Source organism: Ursus americanus, chromosome 24 (assembly GCF_024610735.1).
Source record: "Ursus americanus isolate L20-20 chromosome 24, mUrsAme1.1.p, whole genome shotgun sequence".
In the NCBI taxonomy this organism is placed as follows: Eukaryota; Metazoa; Chordata; class Mammalia; order Carnivora; family Ursidae; genus Ursus; species Ursus americanus.
Genome location: NC_142150.1, coordinates 40,208,154 through 40,221,102, shown reverse-complemented (window position 1 = coordinate 40,221,102; position 12,949 = coordinate 40,208,154). Strand labels below are relative to the sequence as shown.

General features: G+C 56.6%; 1 long non-coding RNA gene across 4 annotated transcripts; it reads left to right on the top strand.

Annotated features, from left to right (window-relative positions):
* The first annotated feature begins 786 nt into the window (after window positions 1-786).
* On the top strand, window positions 787-12,901 carry LOC123778342 (uncharacterized). Of its 4 annotated transcripts, none has more exons than XR_015721456.1 (4): window positions 787-842; window positions 1,167-5,078; window positions 5,702-5,842; window positions 9,453-12,900. It is a non-coding gene; the product is annotated as an uncharacterized LOC123778342 (long non-coding RNA). The 4 variants fall into 4 exon arrangements; XR_015721457.1 differs by having other exon boundaries at window positions 1,167-5,375; XR_006775899.2 differs by having other exon boundaries at window positions 1,167-5,842; window positions 9,453-12,901.
* The last annotated feature ends 48 nt before the right edge of the window (window positions 12,902-12,949 follow it).

Here is a 12,949-nt window from a genome sequence, read left to right as displayed (position 1 = left end):
TCCCTACCCAGGGACCCGAGGGAGGGTCGGTCAAGGCCATTCCTGGAAGGCTGCGCCCTCTGGAGGCTGCGCGTGCCATCCCTAGCAGAAGGCTTCTCAGGAGACCGGAGCCTCTGCGCTGGGGTCCCAGCTCCAGGGCACTGGATGGGGAGGGGCGCTGGGGGTAGCCCTGGCTAGCAGGGGTCCTGACGGGCATTTACACAGAGACTTACGTGGGGTAGGGAACATGCCCGTTGTAACCCGGCCCACACGTACCTTCCTTCTTCCGAACAAGAAGGGGCCGATCTGATCACGCCCCACCCCAGTAGCTCCCCAGTAGCACTTCACTGAAGCAGGTATGCCTGTGGGGAAACTGAGGCTCAGGTTAAGAGACACAGACTTAGAGACCTCACCTGCTGGGGTCATCTGCAGACCTCTCGGGTGAGCAAAGCTTCCCCTCCGACCCAACCCCCTCTGTGTCCTTGCTGCCCCCTTTGCGTCTGGACACCAAATGAACAGAGCGGAAGTTTTGTCCGGGCGGATCCTCGGGGTCCTGGCTGTCCATGGTCACCTGGGGCCATAAGCCAAGCAGAGGGGGAGGGGGAGTGGAAGAAGGCAGGCCGGGGTCTGATACCACCAGAAGGGAAGGATGGGGACCCAGCCTGATGCTTCCTAGAAGCGCCCCACCCTGCCTGGGCACAGTCCAGCGTTCGATGCCCTTCGAACCACACTTGTGATTCGTATTGACAGGCAGCAGGATAATCATTAACCACCGCCAGGGGCTGGGCCAACGGCTCAAAAGGCACTGGGCCCAGGGCGTCCCCACTTCCTCCTTGTGCCCCGAGGGCCAGCCAGGCACCCAGGTAAGAGCCTGCCCAGGCGGTCAGACCCTTACAGCCCCTCGGCCCCAGGGCTCTCCTGAGCCTAGCCTCCTGCTGCAGGGGCCCCAGCCCTTCTGAGAAAGAAAGGAAAGGGCCCAGACAGCTGCTGGGTGACCCAAGCAAGTCCCTTCCAACCCTGGGCCCCCATTTCCCCTGTGAGATGAGGGGACCTGCAGTCCTGCTCGGGCGGCCACCACCACTGCCTCCACCAAGCCTGGCACCTGGCCTTGCCTGGGCGTCCTTGGGAGGGCCTTCTGGGCTCAGGTGGGTGGGAGGTGTCACCTGTTCTGGTGTCTTCATTCACAGGCCTGTCCTCCCAGGCAAAGGACTCCTGCCCAGTTACCTCCCATCCCACCCTGACTGCATCCCAAGAGGAAGAAGGCCACTTCAGAGAAGTTGCCAGACAGGACGGACCTCAAGGCCCTGCTCTGTGACCTTGGACAGCCTCTTTTGCCTCCCTGGCCGTTTCCACTGCCGGGAGAGGGGGGCATGGCCCAAGTCCACTCTCAAGGCTCAGAGCCCCAGATCCCCCTCCTCTCTAGAAGTTTTGGGTTCTCCACAATGTCCCCTAGGTGGGTAGGACTAGCATTGGAACCTGTCACTGAAACCTCTTGGGCCAGATCCCGTCTGGAGGGTGGGAGGGTGGGTGAGAACACACTTGGCCGCGGAAGAGTCTGCTCCTCTGGGGGTCCTGGGCCAGCTCAGGGACCACAGCCAGCAGCCCCGTCCATTCCCCACAGCAGGGATGGAACTGAAGCTGGAAGGGAGGGCGGCTTCCCACCAGCCAGGGCCAGGGGGCAGGATAGGCCTCGAAAGCCCCAATTTGCATGTGAGGAACCAGCAGCCACTCAGAGAGGTTAAGCCACGTGCCCAAGGTCACCCAGCTCCCAGACCCCTGCAGGCCCGTGTTCTTCCAGATGGTGGTTGCTCACAGCCCTGTTTTTAGCATTCTGCCAGCAGGGTTGTCTGTCAGCATCTTTTCAAGTTCCCTGTTCTCCCCCTTCCTCCCCCCTTGCCTTTCTCTGTTGCTGTTTGTCCCTTGCCAGTTCTCTCCTGTTCCACATCTGCTTCTCTCTTGGCCTCTCTGCTTCACTCTCCTACTTTCTGTGCACCCCCCCCCGCACCCCCACCCCTCCCAGTCTTGCCTCCAGCTTCTCATCTGGGGCCAGCCCCAGGAATCTGGGCGGGCGGTGGTCCCTGGAGACGGACAGATGCCCTCGCTGTCCCTCTGCCCTGTGGCTGTGGCAGGAAGGGTGGGCAAAGGGCAGAGGGTGGAGGCCACTGTGGCCCAACCTGGAACTGGGGCCCAGCTCTGGTTGGGAAAGAAAGGAGGGAACAAGGAACTTGGGGACAGAGGGCGTGGGGGTGGCAGAGTGGGCAAAGGCTGCCCGGGAGCTGTAAATCGAAGCCACTCCCGGCTTTATGAGCGGAGCTGGGGCTGAGGCTGGACTTCGCCCACAGAAGGAGGCTGGTGCGGGGACTCCAGGTGTGCGCCCGGATGATAAGGAGCCTCAATAAAAAGAACATGGACCTGGGGTCACGAGGACCCAGGAAGCCCTGATGGGTGGGCATGAGGCTCACCACACGTCGGCCCGGGGGAGATGCCAGGACGGCAGGGCCCAGGCCTCCAGTCGGTTCCCACCCCCTGTAACAGCAACTCCATGTGGAAGTGCCCGCTGGTTCCAGTGGGGCTGCTGTTATCGGGGACGGGGGCCAGTGCCCGCGGAGGAGGAGAGGCGGCTGCTGCCCAGCAGACTGGCAGGGACCTCCACGGCCACGCTTCCAGGCCCAGGATGGCCAAAGGCGGTGGGCCATCAGCAGGCTGCTGAGACCGAGTGCACAGGGCTCTGACCTATGAATTGACAGCCAGTGCTCTCATCTCCCCTCTGGCTGCCAATTCCATAGGTCACAGGTATGTTCGCCTCAATGCCAGCCACCAGGACCTGCGGGGGAAGGGATGGGGCTGGGGGTACCCAGAGGCCAATGAAGACTTGGTACCCCAGTGCAGCAGTCAGGCCCAACTCCCTCCTGTCTCCTTCCTACCTTTTCATTTCCCCTCCTGTGAGCCTATACTGCTTTAGGTCCCCACCTATATATGAACTCTTTGTGGCAAGCCTCTGTGCCTTACCCTTGCTGTTCCCTCTGCCTGGAACACCCTTCCAGCTTTTTTTTGGTGGGGGGGAGGGCAGGTTCACACTTACTATTCCAAGCTCTGCACAGGCATTTGCTGCCTCAGGAAGCCTTCCTGAAGCCCACTTGATCCCAAGTGCCCACCTGGGCACCCCTAGCACCCTGCATTTCCCCAGAGGACTGAACTCCCCCAGTGTTTCCATCCTCCCCACCACCTGGGAGCGCAGCTCCTAGCCCAGGCCAGGCCCAGATGCGTGTTCAATAAATGTCTGAACAGATCCTGAGCCTTCGTCGTGCACCCCAAGGAAGCAACACCAATGTCCCGTGTGGCCAAGAGGGGCCAAGGGCCCTGGGTCCCAGTCTGTGTCGGAACTCCCTGCAAGACAAGGACCCAGAGCTGCCTCCCTTCCACTCACCCCCTCCCTCCTCTCCCTCTCAGTCCCAGACCTCACAGGCTCCCCACCCCCTGGCTTTTATACAGTGCAGTTCTGGAAACATTCTCATTTGAATAAAAAGGCTTCTGCTGCTAAAAGATAAACTTTTCAAACCTGGAAACGCAGACCTAAGAATGAAGTTCAAATTGCATAATAATAGGAGCCGATTCTTGCCCCCTCTCTGTGCACTGAGCACTTGCACACATCTGGCACCACCGGGGTCAGCTCAATGACCTTGCAAAGCCACCCTCGAGCCTGTTCCGAGATGAAGACACGGACTCGTAGAGGAGGCGCATCTTGCTAAAGTCACAGAGTAGGGGCGCCTGGGTGGCTCAGTTGGTGAAGCGTCTGCCTTCTGTTCTGCTCATGATCTCAGGGTCCTGGGATCGAATCCTGCATCAGGCTGCCTGCTGAGCAGGGAGGCTACTTCTCCCTCTTCCTCCTCCGCTCCCCCTGCTTGTGCTTTCTCGCTCTCTTTTTGTCAAATAAATAAATAAACAAATAAAATCTTAAAAAACATAATAAAGTCACAGAGTAGTTAAACCTCTCTCCACGAACTAAGCATTCAGCCACCCTCTCTGGCCCTTGTGACAGTCACTTTTCCCAGTGTGGCTTTGCTCACACCGCCCTATCTGCTCCGCATCCCTGGGCCACCACCTCTACTGGGCTCAGCCCAGACGTCCCTCCCCTGACCGCAGGAGCTGCTCACCTCCACCGCACCTTGGCTCTGGGGGCCTCTCCCACCGCCCCCTCATCTTATCCCTGCAGGGCCGAGAGCTCTGTGCATTTATCTTCTCCTGGTGCTGGCCTGAGCCTCCTCGGGAGGCAAAGTCCTTGATCCAGTCCTCCTACCTGCCCCGTCCCCCCACCACCCCAGCATAGTAGGTGCTCCGGATACACTGGAGCCGAAGATACAAGGAGCTGAACTCTCACCCTCTTGGGGCTGTCAGGCCCCAGGCCCGGCAGCCTGCCCTGCCTTGGGCGTCCGCCTCCATCAGCTTCTACAGACCCACTGCCAGCTCCAGCAGATCCCGTCCCAGCCCCCCAGCAAGGCAGACCCAGCTGCCTCGGACTGGCACCTTTCTCTGCACTGACCTGTGGCCGCTTCCCAACAGGCCGTGGGCCTCTGCCTATCTTGCCTCGCCTGCCTGCTGCTCCCGCTCCCGCTCCCTCCTGAGCCCTCCAGGACACCTGCTGCTCGCTGTCCCATTCCCTGGCTCCCACGATGTTCTGTGAGCTCTCTTAGAGTCCCCATCATGGCCACCAGCAACGCCTAGCTATTCCCGCCCAACCTGTGAGCGCCGGGGAGCACCCGCCACGGGGTGCATCCGAATTTGGGTTTCCTGTAGCCTCAGACGGGCACAGAGGAGCATTTTCGTAAACGCACACTGCAGGACCGACCAATGCGTGGATGAAGACGCCTGGGGGAGGCAGGTGTCCCATGGGGGAGGGTCAGCCGGCGCTGGCAGGAGGGAGGCCCTCAGTAAATGCCAGCCGTCGGCTTCATCACCATCGCCACACGTCTGTGAAAGGACAGGATGCCGACCTAGCGTCCAGAGAGGATACGCAAATTCACTGTTCCAACAGCAAAGAAAGGCCTCTGCGGGAGGAACGGTCGGAGGAGCGGCTCTGACTGGGGAAGTCTCCCTGAGAGGTGAGTCTGCGACCAGCTTTTGCTGAGGTGAATCCTAGGAGTAGCGGGTGAGCACTGGAGGAGGAGGGAATAACGGGGAAAGGTGCAGAAAGAAGGAGGCATGGAGGCTGGGGGCAAGGGGGGTGCTTTCTCTTCTGCAAGCCTCACTCCCTACAGCCACCACCAGGGGGTGCCCTGGGCCGCGTGCCTCCCTAGCTGGGTGGGGCCCGACTGTCCCATCCTCCTCCCCACCTCGGGAGTCCTCCCCAGCCTCTCCACGAGCCCCCACCTCAGGTCCCCCTCCAGGCCGTCACAGAGGTCAGTCAGTGCCCTTACCGCAGTGGCGGGTCCCAGGCACCCGGGGCGCACCTGGCACAAAGTGGGGGGCTCCCTGCCAGGACTCTCGCAGCTGCTGTGTATAAACCATAAACGGATAGTGTATATTTATATAATTATAAAGTAAGTCCCTGTGTAACTACCGCTCAAAAGAGAAAATCTCTGGGGACGCCTGGGGGGGCGCAGTAGGTTAAGCTTCTGACTCTTGATCTCTGCTTAGGTCAGGATCTCAGGGTCCTGGGATCAAGGGGGGCTCGCTCCGCAGGGAGTCTGCATAAATTCTCCCTCTTCCTCTGCCCACCCCCCAGGCTCGCTCACGCTCTCTCTCTTCCAAATAAATAAATAAATAAATCTTTAAAAAAGAAGAACAAGAAGAAGAAGAAGAAGAAAGAAAGAAAATCTCTGTGCTGCCGAGCCCCCAAGTGTCCTTCCAGGTGACCCGTCCCCAGGTAAGCACAACGCCCTCTATGATCTTCGCTTCGGTGCCCTTCCCTGCGGTTCACCACCCGCACGCGGCCTACAACGATACGTGTTCGTTTTGTCTGGGCTTGTTGTTGTTGCTGTGTGTTTGTTATCCGAGCGGAGCCCTGCCGCTGGGCCAGGCTGTCCCCAGGAGGTGGCCCGGCCCTAGATCGCTCGCATTCGTTCCCGGCTGGGCGGCATTCCGATGTCTGAATAGAAAACAGTTGGTTTCTCCATCGTACTGTCAGTGGACTTGGACCCTGCTGGGTCGGGCCTAGGGCAGCAGATATAACACTGGCCCCGACTGCCTCGTGCCTGAAGGAGGAGCTCCTAGGGACTGGTGTGCTTTTGGTTTTGACAAAACAAAAAGTTGCAAGAAAACACAAGAACAGCCATCTACCCTTCACCTGGATTCACCAACAGTAGTTACGTTTTGCAACATTTGCTTTCTCTTTCTCTTTCTCACACTCTCGAATTTCCTCTGAACCATTTGAGAGAAGGTTACATAGGTTATGACCCTTCACCCTTAAATATTTCAACATGTATCCCCACACCCCAAAATGACATCTCTTACACAACCAGCATACAGTTACCAAATTTAGGCCTGACAACAGTGAAGCAATACTGTGATCGAACATGCCATCCGCTTTCTTTTTGTTGTTGTTTCCTTAAAGATTTTATTTATGTATTTACTTGAGAAAGAGAGAGAGAGTGAGCGAGCATGGGGAGGCTCAGAGAGAGAGTGAGAGAGAGAATCTCAAGCAGACTCTGTGCCGAGCGTAGAGCCCGACCCGACCTCGGGCTCCATCCCCCAACCCTGAGATCGTGACCTCAGCTGAAGTCAAGAGTGGGATGCTTACCCCACTGGGCCACCCAGGCGCCCCTGCCATCCGCTTTCGAATGTCACTGGCTGTCCCAATGAACGGAAATCAGACCTCACATGCGGTCGCCAGGTCCCTTCAGCCTTCTTTAGTCCGGAACTGTCCTCAGCCTTGTTTTGCTTTTCAAGATCTTGACATTTTTGAAGAGTATAGGCCAGCTGTTCTGTAACATGTCCCTCAGCTTTTGCCCCCCTCCCTAAAGAAAATCAAATATGTCCATTATATCGAATTTGAGCAATATAGAAAAGTCAACAAAAATTGCCCCAGGTCCTGTGATGCAAGCACAGCCCTGTAGACATTTCCTGTAAGCGCTCAAGTTAGCTGACTTCGTTGTTTTCGGCACTCGGTGCATTAACTCATTTACCCCTAGAGGTAGGTGCTTTCCTTACAGCGGCCTGAGGGACTTCGAGTCTCGCGGAAGATCACACAGTTGGTAGGACTTGAACCTGACCTTGTACTTGGCCCTTATGCTACACTGCCTCTTGACAGTGGCTGGGCGCAGGCGGGTGGGTCTCAACCTTCTATCGACATTTGGGGCCGGATCACTCTCCGTTGGGGGCCGTCCTGTGCATTGTAGGGCGGTAAGAGGCATCCCTGACTCCGGCCCGCTAGGTGCAGCGATGGTCCCCAAGCTGTGACCGCCAAGAATGTCTCCGGACATTGCCAGATGTTTCCTGAGGAGCCAAATCACCTCGGTTAGGAACCTCGTGTGTGTGTGTGTGTGTGTGTGTGTGTGTGTGTGTGTGTGTGGAGCCGGGCAGCACTGTGTTCAGTAAACCAATCTGCTTTCTCACTTATTGATTCCACGATCACTTTTAATTTCCTTCGTTTCCTTCTCACCGCTGGTTGAATGGCCGCCAGGTGTTGCCAATCAAATAAATCGTCAGTTGACCAAAAGACACATCCATTGCGACAGTAGTCTTCCCACCACAAACTTAGTGGCTCAGAACAACCATCTATTAGCTCATGGTTCTGCGGGTCAGAAGTCCAGAGTCCCAGATGCTAAAATCTGGCGTTCCCTGGCTGAGTGCTCAGCTGGAGGCTCAGGGGTGGAGGGGATCTCCTTCCATGCTTGTTCTTACTGGCCCCTGGCAGGGACTGGGATTCCTTGCCCGTCGTCAGCTCTCGGCTCCTAGAGGCCACCACATTCCTTCCACGTGGCCAGCCTCCATCTTTGGCAGCCAACAATGGCACACTGAATCCTTCTTGTGCTTTGAATTTCTGACTTCCTTCCTCTGCCACCAGCTGGAGAAAACTCTGCTTTTCAAGAGCTCATGTGATAGGTCAGGCCACTGGGAGAATCTATCTAAAGTCAACTGTGAGGGGCACCTGGGTGACTTGGTTGGGTGTCTACCTTCGACTCAGGTCATGATCTCAGGGTCCATTGGGCTCCCGGCTCAGTGGGGAGCCTGCTTCTCCCTCTCCCTCTGCCTATCCCCCTTCCTGTGCTCTCTCTCTCTCAAATAAATAAAATCTTTTTTAAAAATAAAATAAAATAAAATAAAATAAAATAAAATAAAATAAAAATAAAATAAAGTCAACTGTGGGGGCACCTGGGTGGCTTAGTTAAGCATCTGTCTTTGGCTCAGGTCATGATCCTGGGGTCTTGGGATCAAGTCCCCTGTCAGGCTCCCGGCTCAGTGGGGAGTGTGCTTCTTCCTCTGCCTCTGTGCCCCTCCCTTCTCATGTACACAAGCTCTCTCTCTCAAATAAATAAATAAAATCTTTAAAATAAAGATACATACATACACACATACATACATAAAGTCAACTGTGCCATTGAACATGACCTATCGCAGAGTAAACCCGGTGTAGTCACAATTGCAGGCCCTATACAAGGTGTGTTCACCAGAGTGGGAAACATGGGGTACAGCTCAGAATTCTGCCTACCATGATTAGTAAATGGGGGGGTGTTTTAGGGTGAGGTCTCGGAACCAAGTGGCTGGAGGCCAGGCTAACTGAGCGGGAAATGGAGGCTCAACGCCAGCTCTGGAAGGGTCCTGCCGCACCCCTGCCCTTGGACAAATCCCAACATGTATTTCTGGGAGCAAACATGGAGCATGGGCAGGCCTGGGTCCTCTCATCTCCCCAGCTCCCAGTCCCTTTTCAGATGACCCCTTTTCATTGCCCGTACTTAGGGCAGGATGAAGAAGACACAGGTCAGAGGAATGTTCCAGTTGGGCTGAAAGGGATGTGAGAGACTGACTCTTGGCAGAGTAGGTCACCTGGGGCAGTTGCATGGACCACCCCGCTCAGTGGGACTTTCATGGAGACCGATGTGGGGGAAGGAGGAGAGAGCTGTAGGTCAGCAGGGGGGCCTGGAGGGTGGCGTTGGGCACAATGTCTGACCCCCACTGAGGTGTGGGTGTGAGGGGCTGGGCCAGAGGCCAGAGGAGCTGGGCTTGTGCCCCGGTAGTCACATGTGACACCCTGTTGGGCACAGAATTGCTCCCCAGCCCGCAGCCTGTGAGGCCCATGGGGAGGCTAAGGGTAGCCCCCCGCCCCCTGCCACGGGGAAACAGGGGCTCGAGGCTATGATGAGGGAGTCAGCCAGAGCAGAAAAGCGTGTCTGGAGGGGACGTGAGAAGGACAGTGGCCTACACTCACACAGGTGGGCAGTCGCTCAGGCAGCAATATCTGAGCCCCTCAGGTGTACCCTCCGGCTGCTGAGACCAAACCTCCAAATCTCTTGTCTTGTCTCTGACTTTGCCACTAGCCCTGGCAGCCTCTGAACAGGCCAATGGCCTCCTCGCGTCCTCCGTGGCCCCTGCTGACCTCAGCATCTTCCTGCCATTTCTCCTCCTGCACCCTCCATTTCCATCAGTAGAGTAAGAAGACCCCAAGACCCTGCCAAAGGACCCCGATCGTATCACTGCAGAAGGCAGAATTGTCATGTGCTGAATAAGAGACGACCTCCCATGGAGTCCCCCACCCCATGTGTCCACAGCAAAGACCTGGAGGGCAGCTCGGGGATGGTGCCTGAGCTCTCCCGGGAGTTTAGAGTAAACACTGCACCCCGAGCTCAGCTGCAGCTCCTGCCTTGGCGGCCCGTGCAAGATGGGGCGCTGGGAAGCCCAGCCGTGGGTGGAGGGCCTACCACAAGCACTCAGGCTTCTGCGGCTCAGCTCTGTGAAGCACTCTCAGGTTCTGTATACATAGCACCCTGGTCGATATGCAGGCTGGGCCCCCAGGCTGCAGAGCTTTCGGGCAGCGTTCACCCCAGCCTGCACCTGGGAAGGAAGTTCTTGAAACCCTCCCCCTCTGGGTGGCCACTGGCCTGACGTCGACCTTGCAACTTCAAGATTGGAGCGTGGAGAGGGCAATGGTAAGATTCCAAAGGCCCGGCTTCTCATTCAGCCCAAAGCACTCACCGCCCCTGGGCCTTGGGCTCTTTTCATTGAGATGTGAAAGCAGAGATCCCCAGCAGCCCTGACACTCTGTCACCTCCAGGCTGGGCCTATGGCTACCGCTGGACACCTTCAGAGGTCCCTGGAGCGCTGCAACTGTCGCTAGGACCCTAGTCCCATGGCCATGGGCACTGCCATGTCCCTTCGGGAGAGAGGCTTCACGGGGTGCAGGGACCCCAGACTACAGAGGAACAGACCCCCCCCCTTTCTTTCCCTTGGTTTGACAAAACTCACCTGTTGGCCAAATCTATTCCTCCTGACTGCAAGAAAAGCTGTGTCTACGCAGACTTTCTCAGTAGGAAGAATGAACCACTCCTCATCCCAGGGACAAAGCTAGGTGTTTGTGGTTTTTCCCAGCCTGACACTTCTGCCATATTTGGACAAAAGACTGTTTTTCTTTTCTTTTCTTTCTTTTTTTTTTTTTAAGTTGTTTTTAGGGGCCTTGTACATAGACCCTTCTGTAGACCAGGCCATTATGGGACTGAGCAGATCACCTCGGGGGAAAGCAGGTAGGACTTTTCCACTGAGAGCAGTCTCTGTGGAGACCTGGTGAATAAGGCCCGGTTGTGCAGGTGTGTGTTTCTGAATTTGAAAGACGGAAACACTAGGAGTGGAGGACGACGGGGCGTCATTTCCACAAGAAAGGAAAATATTTGAACTCTTCCTTAGTCTTTTGTCAAGGGTCTGGGCAAAGATAGACAGAAAGTGAAACAGAGAAACCAAAAGTGAAATGCTTCGCTTATGTTCTACAAAACTCCCACCGAAGAGAATCTACCCGGCTCCAACAACAAAAAAGAGAATTAGGACATTTTCACAACCTGGGAATTGCTAGCTTAGGAAGCTGCCCAGGACCCGAGGGCCAACTCCATGAAATCGGGGAAACTAATTTCTGCCCCCTTGAGCCTCATCGAGGGAGAGAGATCCCTTCTTTCAGTCCTTCGCGCTCCTTGGAGAAAGTCAAGGGGCCATATAGAACAAACAGGGGCTGAAGTTTCATGTATAAATAACCCAGGAACATTTTGTTGTTTTCACTTTTATTGGGCTGGCTATTCCCAGCACAGAGGACTCTGGGGAGATGTGAAGACTGTGGCGGGTCACCGTGAACGCTGACGAGAGGGAGCTTCCTGAAGCCTCATTCAGGCCATTGAACAACCACCTCTTTCAGGAGCCTCAGCCCCGAGCCCTTTCCTGGAACAGCCCAGAAACTGCGTCTCCGGGGTGGACCCCTCAAAGCGCCATGGAGGAGGCAAGTCCTTTGGCTTCTAAGGCTGGCCCAGGAAGTCCCGACTGGGCCCACCCAGGGCTCCTCATCAGCAGCTGGCACACAGCCTCTGGTGACAGCCCTGCCCGGGAGTTCTCAATATGTTCTTGTGAGGAGTCCACCACGAAGAGTCTTGTGCCTTCTGATTTACTGGTATTGATGAAAAGAATGCTAATGAAATCCCGAATAAAAGCAGTAAGTCAGAGACCAAACAATGCAGACAGGGCTCTCCAACAATTAGGGAGGCAAAGAGGGGAGGGGAAGGCAATCGATTGAACATTTTCTTTTGTCAGAAGGGACTGAAGCCTGATCCTACAAGGAGTGGGCAATCTAAACTCCCCTTCTGCCCTCTCTGGCTCCCACTTGACCCAGGTCCCCGAAGAACTCTGCTCGTTCTCAGATTTGAGTTCCTGCCTCCATCCCACATCTCCCATAAGCCAGAATGTTGGACATGAGGCCTTCAAGTTCTTAGGTGCATTTTAGCTCTACCTAGGAGTCTCCCCACCCCCTCACTGTGCCACCACACCCCCACCCCCTCCTCCTACACTTCGGTGTCCTGATACTGGTTACCTAACAATCACAGTCCCCAAAGCTCTGACATCACCCACCGAAGATTCTCACCAGCCTGGACAGTCAAGGGGGCCAATGAGTGGCCAGGAATGATGGCGGGGGAATGAGCCTGATGGAACAGCCAGGAACTGGTAAGGGGGGCCCACAGGTCAGAGTAAAAGAGGGCAACTGGTGGTGGCCCTGACAGGAAAGCAGAAGTATTTGGGTTTTTTAATTTCCCCTAAGTTCCCACAAGATTTCATTGTTGCCCCACATTTCCCCTCCTCCCCACATAGGGAATTTCCGATTTCACTTCTTCAAAACTCAGGCGGCCAGAAGGCCTCAACTTCCTTTGTACCCCACCCACCCTCGCACAGATGCAGCCCCCTCAGAGAGGTCATCTCTTCTCCCCCTCGTGTCATATGTCCTATGCGTCCTCCACTGCCGTGTCCCTCTTCCAATCCCCAGCCCCACCGGCCTGCGGGGAGCTCAGGCCTCTTGCTGCTGGTCAGGTTTTCCCCAGGGACCCCTTGTTCCCTCCCCATTTTTCTTTCCCCAGTCACCAGCCGGCCTTGAACGTTCTACTCCTCAGCCTCCTCTACTCCCTCTCTCTCTCTCCCTCTCCCAGAGCCGATAAAGAAGACAGGCAGGAAGTAGTTTCAGGGTTAAGCAGGGGCGAGGAGGAGGCAAGAAAGGGCAGCTCAGACGCGAGCCCCCCACCCCCCTCGGGGTCCGCCGATACTTCCGGGGATTCCGAGCCAGCGGGGGAGGGAGGACCGTTCGTGGGGGAACTGCGGGTGGGGCGCGCAGCCGGGGAGCTGGGTGTCTAACTGGGCGTCTCGCGGATGTCGGAAGGCACGTAGGCTCCGGGACCTCTGCGTACCGGGCTCTCGCTTCCCGCCTTCCCAACCGCAGCGCTTGGCGCCAGCGGCCCCAGCAAGGGAGGGGCGAAAACAGGTGCGGTTGCCACGGCACCCGGGCCAGGGGCGGGGAGCA